This window comes from Aedes aegypti, chromosome 2 (assembly GCF_002204515.2).
Source record: "Aedes aegypti strain LVP_AGWG chromosome 2, AaegL5.0 Primary Assembly, whole genome shotgun sequence".
Classification (NCBI taxonomy): Eukaryota; Metazoa; Arthropoda; class Insecta; order Diptera; family Culicidae; genus Aedes; species Aedes aegypti.
Genome location: NC_035108.1, coordinates 147,458,514 through 147,470,139, shown reverse-complemented (window position 1 = coordinate 147,470,139; position 11,626 = coordinate 147,458,514).

The following is an 11,626-nucleotide window of genomic DNA, read 5'->3' as shown; positions in this document are numbered from 1 at the left end:
CATCAAGGTGAGCCGAGATCTTAAAGAGTAAACTAACATGGTAAAAGCGCGCAATTCATCAACACATATTTTTGCATTTTATCAAAGTTTGCAACAATCAGTTGAAAATCAATTGCTGCACATCCAGAAAACAATGTCACGATAACTCCTTTTTGTTTTGATTGAATATAATGTATTGAAACACGCATTTTTACTCTTTTCCAATAAAAATGAAAATAAAACTCACAGAAAACTTTGGCCATTTGTCCGGAAAGATCGAAGGTGCACAACAAAAGAAAACCAGCGATTTTCCTCAGGCCTGCCTTGATTTTTGTTGGTGAGTTGGAGATATCTTGCAGTTTGGAAAAGTGTTATTTCATATTTCGTGTGTAGTGTCTGTGCCTCCCTCCCAGCACAAGACCATTAAAGTTTATATGGGAATTACTATGAGAAAGGCAAGCAATTAATTCTACCGGTTATAGTGTTTGCCCGAGTGCTCTTGGGGATTGGGGCTACGTTGATACTGTTAGATACAACAATCAGCTACAACTTTGCCGAAGACCGTTTTTAAATCGGACGCCTTTGTAATTAGTTATTAAGGTTATTATAAGGTTCAATTTAAATGAAACCGCAAAAATGAACGATTTTAATTCTGTTCACTATTACGTTGTATCCTGCGAGAAAAATTCAGCTAAACAAAAATAAAATCGACTTAATTTCACACGTTGCGTTTGCATTACGGGAAAACCGCCGTAGTGAACAACTCACAATGTGATGTAAAAACCACTGATTACGCGCAAACAATGCAACCAACGACGAATTATTCCAGACCAGAATGTAAATCGGCTGATCGTGATGCAGATCTGAGATTGATGGATCTCTCCAAGTCAGATTGAAGTCTGTGCAATTGATTCTGTGTTCCAGGAAGACATCAACGCTTCAATTCAATCTGGCGGTAGTTCAGAAACATACATCAAAGATTCCTACTCCAGATCGGAAACAGATTTTCTAATCGAGCAGGATCAAAAATGCTGGTTTAAGTTTGAAGAGATGGTATGATAAAAATGTTCAAACCGTAATTTTCCATACCAACTTACCTAAAAAAATCGGAATTACTCTATAATTTGTTCCATTGAAAAAAAATGTTTTAGAACCCGCATAGATAATTTTCGTTTTAGCACCATATGAAACAAGGGTTCGTAAGCTTCAACTTGTTATATGTTTTAGAGATATTTATTTTTAAATTAAATTTTTGTTTTACAGGCACCGTGCAGTGCAACCACAGACAAATAGACATAACAGTTTGAACAATTTTCAATTTAAAACAAAGTACCGCGAACATTAACGTTCAATGCTAAAAATACCGATTCTTGCCTTACGGATACTGGGTGGCGGTAGTGCGCAAATGACAAACTTGGACGTGATACGAGAGCCACGAGTGAGCATATGACACACTAACAACAATATTCGGATTGAGCGCCATTTTGGTATTAAATAAATCCGAGTGTTAAGTCTGTTTGTAAGTGGTGGAACTGCTGGACCATTGAAGTAGCCATGAAAACTATATTTAAATTTAGTTCTAAGAGCTCGATATCGAGAATAGGAATATTGTGTTGTGGAGAGTTGACTGTATTTCGAATTACACTAATTGTTCTGTTCTTTGACCTTATGCCAAGTTTGTGGATAGTTAACTTAACTATTTATCTCATGTTCCCATATTCATATTTTTTTATAAGGAAGTAAAGGCCTCTAAATGTTAAACAGTGAAGTTCTATTTATTATCAACGATACAGTACTTAATTCTGGATTGTAATAGAGTATTTTAATAAAAATTTAGCAAGTACCCGATACAAATGAGAAAAAAAAATTTGACTCCGATGTGACACAAGGAGACGCGCATTTGATTATCCTCAATTATTATATAAGACATCGGCTTACCCAAAGTGCATTAGTAGATTTGCTCCGAATGCTCGATGTGTTGGCTGGCAGGATATAAACTACTACCTGAAAGTTTTGAAATATTTGTGGCAAACTTTCCTAATCAGTACAAGCACTCTCGGGTATACTATTGCGTAGAATGTCAGTCAAGAATTGGAGAAATTGATCCTAATGAAAATGAAGTTTGTGCTATACCGGATTGCGGAAGTACAAAATTTGACTTTTTTATGATTATTCCTATTGAACAACAAATAAGAGACACGATTGTAAAATATCAGAAAGAAATTCTTGACTACAAAGAAACGGCTAAAATTGAAGCAGTCAGTGACATAAGTCAAGGAAAAATCGTCAAACAAGTCTCTGAAAAATCCCTGAAAAGTTGATAACACTATCGGTTAACACTGACGGAGCCGCAGCATACCGATGGAGCACTAATAAGCCTTGCTACCTAATATTTGTTACGATCAATAACCTTCCTCATCGGATTCGATTCGATAAAATCAATCTATTACTGTTGGAGAAAGCACATTTATGTGCAATATCAACGTGTTGGTTCCACTGCCATAGTCGAGGCGTTGCCATGGGAAACGATCGCAGCAATCTGTTTTTTCTTATGCTATGAACTTTAAATAAAATTCGTTCTTTTGGCGTGTAGCCTTTCAGTAGTAAAGTCGTTTTTCATTTTCGCTCCCGAACCTGGTTCTGACTCTGCTATTTCTCGAACAGGTTATGGGCCCAGCAAACGTGACCCGCGGAACTGAGAAGCAGAAGCCGTTCCAGAAAATATAGCTCATGTGAGAAGTTCCCTGTTTTCCAGAAGCTGTCTGAAGATGGAGTGGGCATGAACCGTAAAGCTGACATACACGAACTACGAGGCGTGGTGTTTCTCGATGCAAGCACTGCTACGACGCGAACAAATGTGGAAGTATGTTGACCCCGGTACTCCACCCGACCCGGTGACGGATGCGTGGCGCAAAGGAGATGAAAAACCGTTGGCCACGATCCAGCTGACGGTGGACGAGAGCCAGTACGGGCTTATTGGAGGGAAAACGACGGCAAGGGACACGTGGTTGGCATTGAAGGACCACCATCAGAAGGCGTCGTTGGGACAGAAGGTAACGTTGCTGAAGCAAATTACGAACCAGAATATTCAGTGCGGTGACGACATGGAGGCATATCTGGCTGACATCGAAAAGTTGCACGTTCGACTCGAAAACTCTGGCTTCGAAATGAGAGTTAATTTTGCGTGGTTTGCCGGATTCGTCTAATCCGCTGACTACTGCTTTGGAGGCCCGGAACGAGGAGGAGCTTACTCTCGTTTTGGTCAAGGTGAAGCTGATAGATGAAACGGATAAGCAAGGGAAACGAAGGAGTAGTTTGGACGAGCAGGTGTTGCGGACCAGTGGAACCACGCGTCGGAACGATGTAGTTTGCTACTTTTGTGGGCAGGAAGGTCACATGAAGCGAAACTGCAAAGCGTTTCTGAAAGAAAAAGGGGAGATGGAAGAAAAGAAGAAAGATGATGTTAACACAGTGCGCGGAATTGAAAAGCATTTCTTCATTTCTTCACATTTATGGTTAGCAGCAATGCGCGCGACGCGAACACGTGGATGGTTGACTCTGGCGCGACGTTGCACATGGCTAACAATCGTAAATCGTTATCGAAGTTGGACACTAGTGTTTGTTCGGTTATTTCGACCGCGAGTGGGAGGAAGATACGCACCGGTGGCATTGGGGACTGTAAGATTGACTGCGTAGTCGGTCAAAATCAAAAAGTGTCGGTTACGTTGACGGACGTTTTGTATGCCCCTGCGCTGAAGGAGAACTTGGTGTCCATTTCAAAACTAGCGGTGAAAAAAGTAAAAGCTGAATTCGACGAGAAGCAATGCCAGCAAGTGTTTGGAGGTGAAATTATTGCGATTGGTGATAATGTTGGAGAATTGTATACTGTTGTTGGCTCAGAGGTGATTCAAAAACGGATGTATCGAGCAGGGATGGGAAATGTACTGTAGCAAGCTTTTACCACCTCGACATTCACATTTGTCTACACGACCATCAAAATCCAAAGCAAACCATGACCGTTAAAAACAAAAAAATGTCACGGCTCTTCAAAACTGTAATCTTTTTCTTCCTAACGTTTTTTCATACACGAATGCGAAATGACTCGAGCACAGTGGTGACACGATTTTTCCGGTTTTCGGGGTTTTGCATTTTTGCTCGATAAAGGCAGCATGAAATTGAACTTGTTTATATGTATCGCAACGGAATGATTGTGCTCTTGATGTTAGCGCTAATAGATTTCAATTAGTTGAAAACACAAGCGAAATATTAGCGATTGAGTTTTTTTTTTAATCATTCACTTCGAGATGGCTGCCCGAAAACGGTCATAGTGGAGAGACAAAAACAGTCAAGCAGTGTGTTAACCGTTTGCAGCGCAACACCTGATGGTATTGATGCTGCTGCTTTGTGTTTTGGTTGACTGTCAGAATCGTTGAACTGTGGCAAATTGTGATCACAGTTCCCAAGCCTGGTATCGAGGAAGCAAGATTCAAAAAGAAAGGAACTACTACCGTGAAGAAAAAGCCTGCGAGCGGTGGTGACGCTGGTGAGTGATTAGGAGAATATGTTATTCCATTATTTTTATCCGTATATGGTCGGCGTTTTACCACAAAAAATTGAAAAACTTCATGTTACTTGCTGATTGTATTTTTCAACTACTAGACATCAACCTGACACAAACAAGAATTGATGAAGTCGAAAAACCGGTTTACCGTTCGTGATTTTCAAAAATTATTCGGAGAAGAAAATATGCTTTTTAATTTACATTTATTGACACATTTTACTGAATGCGCCAGGAATTTCGGAGCATTATGGAATTCCTGGTGGTGGTTGGTCCCTAGTGATAAAGACTACCTCCGTTCTGGTCACGACCTTCAGATTATCGTGATTCGTCAACATTCGTATTCATGAAGTGGGGGTACAGGCTTGAAGAGGTGTTTGAAAGAAACGAATGTCAGAACAGGTATCCACCGGCGACGCCAAACGGACCAACGTAATGTGGTGTTATTTGGGATTTGTGGATTTAAAACTGATATTTTTTGCCAAGCATCAATATGGGTGACTTCCGAGGATAGCGAAACGTAAGAGGGGTTATGACAAGGTTGTGGGTAAATCCATCACATTGGGGTTGTGACTCTGTGTCTTGTCAGGAATAGGGTCTGATTGGTATTGTAGTATGCAGTTCGGAATTGATAGATAGACTTTGAGGAAAGAAGTTTTGAACGTAAGGCAGCAGCACCTTGGATCTTGGAGGACGCAGGTCTGGAGAGTTGGGCAGCTGTTTATGCTGGGTTACATTACGTAGAAAGTGGAATCTGTTTTGCCTCGCATAAAATATGGGAAGTATTGGAAAATGGTTTCTTGTTCAGATTGTGTAACGCAAGAAAGAATCTTTAGCTCTATGTTATGTTAGGACGTTAGTATAGTGCAGGGTTGAAGAGAGGATGAATATTTGATCACTTAAGCTTTACGCTGCAAGATATTCGTAGTCGTTTTTCTTTTTTTCTTATGTACAGGTATAAACATGTATATTTAGCCTAAATAATGAACAATCATACGCGTAGGGCCTACGATTCATGAAGTTAGGATCGAAATCAAAATAATATTGCGCATTTCTTTCACACCACATGATTATCGCAGAAGTTTTTACATGTGCGGAGGTGCCGGTAGAGGTGCGCGATTGCGTCGAGTCGGGTCGGTGTTTTCAGCGGACTCATATTTCGCAAATCGAAGAATGAGTGCTCTGTGGGCATCAACATGATTCGATGCGGTCCCACACTTTTATTTGTGCTTTTACACTTGTCTTATTAAATAGGAATACTTTTTGTTAGGGAAAGTGTAGGAGAATAAATTATGATTTATTAGAATGATTTATTAGAATTTGGCAGAGTTCACATGTTACTTAGGTACAGTCAACTCTCCCTTACTCGATATTGAAGGGACCATCGAGTTAAGGAGGTATCGAGTTACAGAACACAAAAGCAGTACAACTGCGTTCCAAGGGACCATAAAGTTAACCATGAAAACCAACTTTTACTATGGTTCTCTAACTCGATATCGAGTAAGGGAGAGTTAACTGTATTTGAAAGCAAATGAGAACCACATTAAATAATTGATAAACACTAATGCTCATTTTTTTATATTTTTCATGTCATCGCGGTTCTCATTGCCCAAGCGGAGTCGACAAAACTCGAGGTGGATAGAATCGACGGAACTACGATACGGAAAAGAAACAGATGAGAAACTATCGATACATTTATTCAACTATAAAAACCACGTTTTAACGTAATAACTTTATTTCTTTCTTCTCGTTTCAGCAATCCAACAACCAAACCATTTCTACTATCTTTTCATTTCCTCTTCGTTACATTTATAGTCCCTCTGGTACTGAATCGAATGGCGCATTCCGCTTTTATTAGCGCTCTCTTTGCTGTACGTTGAGCATGGTGTCGGAGGTGGTGTGCACTGTAGAACATCTAATGTGCTACACGGCACGCCACTTCCGGCATTTTGTGTGGCGTGCGGGATGGGCAGTGCTGGTGATGAGGTGGAGGGCGCTATTCGGTTTAGTGCCAGAGGGACTATATCTATTTAATGTATCTGAAACTCGTGGGACCGCTTTAATTCCGGCGCCTGCTTGTAGAAGAACCCGGTGTGCTAAACGGTATAGGACATGTTAACGGGGGAGGCTTGGTAGGTCCTCACCCAGCCCGTGTCTAGATTGGCGGACAATTATCTGCCAGGGTGTGGATTGAGCAATTACAATTATGGAATTCCTCACTTTATCCATACGAAAACGGAAACAGGATGATTTTTGGGTTTAGAACAGGTAATAATCATCCTGTCATACAAATCACGAATAAATATATTTTTAACAGAATTTGCCAAAACAAATATCATTATTCGCAAACACTAAGCTCAGATAATGGCATAATTCTCTGTGGCATACGAAACCAACTATCCAGCCGAAGTTTGATAAGAGAATGCGTTTCAAGTTACAAGATAATTTGTTTATTGACGAAGGTATTGATGACAATGAGTTCAGTTGTTATGTTAAATTTACATTTGAAAATGTTCAATATTGTACCAGAAAAGCTTGTGAAAAACTTGGATACGACGATTATTTTATTAAGATTGATGGGCAATTTTTCTGTATAGAAAATATTTGACTGATAAAAATGACAAGATTTGTATTGTATCACTGAAACTATTGACATCTACCATCAATTTTAATACATTTTCCTATGTTGAAAGTGGTCAAATGTACCTCAAAAAGGTTAAAAAAGATATTGGAATTTACGTCAGCACTGGAATCAAAACTTGTAATAGCACTACGAATTATATTTCTGTATGTAAACCAAACACACAAGCAAACTAAATTGGAAATAGGTATAAACACGATTCGTTGTTCACTAGCCTCATTACAAACTGTAATTTGGATTGTTTTAAATAATATCAATACACATTTTCTTGCGATTTTCAACACTGATAATTAAATTAGGTATCATTGAATTATCGATGATTTTGAAATGTGATAACTCAATAAAAAAATGATAACATGGTGTGTTATCAACTAGAAATCATTGGGTTATCAGCCTTTGCTCGGGTACCCCATCCCATTTAAAAGTGCGGGTGAGCGTACCATTTCCAATATATCTGTATTTATTCATTAAAATAACATTGTTTTCATTGCGATTCATTTAATTAGAATTAAAATGGTTACCATGTGTTGAAAAAAAAACTAATAGTATTCGATTTGAGACAGAGATACAATGGATTTTTGATTGACAAAAACAATTTTGAAATGAATTGATTTTTGCAGTCAACAAGTTTGCTTGTGTTAGTGCACCTGTTGTACCAGTTTTGCAGTAGTATCAGTGTGTGCTTGAGATTTTTAACACAAACATGTTGTTTTAGCTATGCAAATTTTTTGGGAGACGTTTTGATAGTTTTAGGTTATAATTGATCTAAAGCTGTCCAGTATTGCTGTATTACGGCCTAAATATATTTCAACCGGTCATACTATAGAGATGGTATGGTAAAGTGAACACTTTAAGATTAACTACATTTTGGTATCTCCAAGGCTGGTAGCGAGTCACTTTTTAGTGACTTGGTCACTTTTTTAAGGCCAGTCACTTTAAAGTCTCTTTTTTGAAGCCATTTAAACTAAAGTCACTTTTTACGTCAAAAAGTCACTTTTTTCAACTATTTTGAGCTAAATTTTTGGGAGAAAATAATGGCCTTTTTTAATTTAGCCTAAGTTTTAAATTAGGTCATCACCAGAACATCTTCTTGTCGGTATCAAAATAGTGGTTCATGGTTTCCTTGTGTAAAAAACTTGTAAAAAAGTTAATCTTTCATTGAGTTCCACGCAACTTGTAATGCAGGTCGAACTCGAATATCCGGAGACTCGATTTTCCGGAATTTAAGACTCGATTATCCGGAGTATGTTTTTTATATTCTTGGTGTTAAGTTTCTATGCATATGCATTTGAGATAACTTAGTATTGCAATAGACAATATGAATAGTATAGCTGTTTTGAACGTAGGTAAAAAAGAGGGTTTTAGAAAGGTTAGTTTTAGTGTATTTTTCTTTTTTCTTTTCAAGACTCCTAATATTCCTACAAATAATTTCTGGCTACGCCATTGCATCATATAAATAAAACAAAAATGATTATATTTAAGTTATTTTATCGCAGATATTAATAACAAAGAACAATTATTTAATGTTCTATTTGAGAAACTTATCATGCTTTTAAAGACAGACTTTATTTGCAAACCAAACCTTTAAAAATGGCCGGATAGATCTTAGCTAGAGCATACCCTAAGGTTTTTTTTACGTCGATCGACGTCCTGCGTAAAAAACGCGTTGTTTAAAAAAACGACGTAAAACCGAGTTATTTTGAAAAACGACGTAAAAAGACTCGTGTTTTTCGACTATTAATTTATCGTCAATTTATCGTTTTCAGTGAATCGTTCATGAAATCGTGCATGCATTCTTCAAGCAATGTGGGGCGTCGGATCCTCTTTTTGGATTTTTTGATTCACTTTGGCGAGTTTTTGAAAGCCACAGAGTTTATATTTGACAATATTGAAGTATTTTTTATTCCAATTCGACCAACTATAACCCCCAATGTCAAATGAATCATGAAAGTGTCCAAGTAATTTTGATTGAAATATTAGAAGATTTATGCTATTAACTACTTTAAAAGAATAACTCAAAAGAACAGCCTGTTAAACCTATCGTCTTTATGCTAAATGTCCATTCAGCCAAACGTACCTATCATTAAACTTACTGATGGAAAATTTCAATATCACTTATATCAACCATTTGTTCTTTTTATGTCGGCGTTTGAAGGACGCGGTTTTAAGAAGTATTTCAAACATATTCGATCTTCTATCATCATTTTTTATTTGAAATATTGATTAATGCCCAAGTATAACATTTTCCGTAATATTGATCTGGTTACATAAAAAAAAATCCTAATTAGGCAGGAGAGTTAGAGTTTGGATGGAAATGTTTAACGACAAATTTTTTTTCCAGGTGTTCCAAATCGTATTGAAATTTACAAAATAAAATACCCTGGTGATACTTAGACACAACATTTTGAAAACATTGAAATTTGCTAAAAAAGGAATATTTATGTAATTGTAAACTTTTCTGTTTGAAAAATTGTTGGGAATATCTTCAAGTTTTGGAAGTACAATAAAAATTTCCAAATATGGTACTCAACTTGACTTACTACCTGCAGAAGATCATATTGAATATTTCCAATCATATTGGATATTGATCGTAAAACAGTTTATTAGAATTGAAATAAAACTGATTTCGGTTGGATTTTCAAGTCACTTTTAGTCACTTTTTCGAGAATCGAAAGTCACTTTTTAGTCACTTTTTTCTCAAATCTGGTCACTAGAATAACTTTTTTCGGTACCATTTTTTGCTACCAGCTCTGGGTATCTCTCTGTCAAGAAATTAAAGGTTTTTTACATGAATTAACTTTTATTTGTAACATTCTGTTAACAACATATAACATTCTTTTACCGATTTAATCTAAATTTAACCAAGCAATTTCTAACAAGTTATACATACTAAAGATAGGAAAAAATACAAAAAAAATAGATTTATGATTACAGCCTTATTAGATCAATTATATTTAAAAAAAAATATCCCCTTTAACCGATTTCTAACAGTCAAAAAAACTTTGGAGAATGGTTCAGCAGAAATAGGCAGCTTATGGGTTGGACTACCCATGTACAGTGACTCAATTTCATTTTCGTTTGGGGCACTGTTTTCATATCAAGTTGGTATAAAACCATTAAATGGTGCATGGACTGCGATATACTTTATCAATAACGAAGGTCATAAGTATCATCTATTGTTTGACAATTACAAACTGTATTCATTCACTTAAATCTTTGGAATAATGGAAAAGTTTTGAGTTTGTTTCTATAATTCACCCAATTCCATATTCTAGGTACAAAAAAGAAATATACAACATTCAAAACTAAGTTTTAATGAGCTAGATAATTGCTTAAGTGCTTCGTTGTGTTGTTCAGATGTAGTAGAGTACATTTGGAAAATTTATAAGCGGACATTCTTAAAACTTAAGTAAATTTAAGAAACATACCACTTTTCCCATGTTTTCTGCTTAAATATTCGGTAAGTCGAACAATAACTTACATTTTTTTCAACATCACTCGCTACAGAATGATTACTGCGAATATTGCACAAGTTTCAACAAATTATAATCAGTTTTAGAGTAGCTAGGAGTGGGTATCGACAACTTATACTTTTGAATTTTAGGTAATATAACATTTATAACAAATCCAAAACCAAAAATTTTAGTTGATTTCTCTCAGTTTGGCTCCATTAAATACATAATCCATAGTTAATGTTCCTATCAAAACATTGCCTTATTATTATTTTTGATTTCCATTTTACAGTGATACCTCCATGAGTCGAAAACAAAATATCATGGTTACTATGATGGTCCCTAGAAGCAGCTTTCCAAAGGATTGCTGTTCCATTGCTCGATATTTCCATGAGTTGATGATCCCTTCAATATCGACTCATGGAGGTTTCACTGTACTACCAAACATGATTATAGAGATTTATAGACTAAAAATTATCGGCGCAACCGCAACACAAACGATTTTTTTTAAATGATGAACACAACAGGATATATTCTAGTAAAAGGTATATCAATGCTCTCTGCTCATTCAAGTTATTTTGTATTTTCTTATAAAATCAATAAATTGCAAAATAGGGTGCTATTTTTAATATATTTGAATATTAATTCAAAAATAATTGAATATTGCGATAACATCAATTTTGCGGAGGTATTTTCAGCGTAGTTTAGGGTACTTTATGGTAAACCGGAGTTCGTAGTTAAAATTATTTTTACAGACAAGTTCAAAATTAACATTTACCTATTGTTTAGAATGAAAATTTGGTTTACATTGATTAAAAATATCATTTTGGAAGAGTATTGAAGATATGGAACAACAATTTTCTTTACTCCAAATGGATAAAAACTGTTTATGAATTCTGTAAACTATATACATTCCAACTAAATTTCTATCAGAGCTCATAAATTTAATTAAAAGATTGCATCCAATGACAAAAATTATCGAATTATTGAATTTTA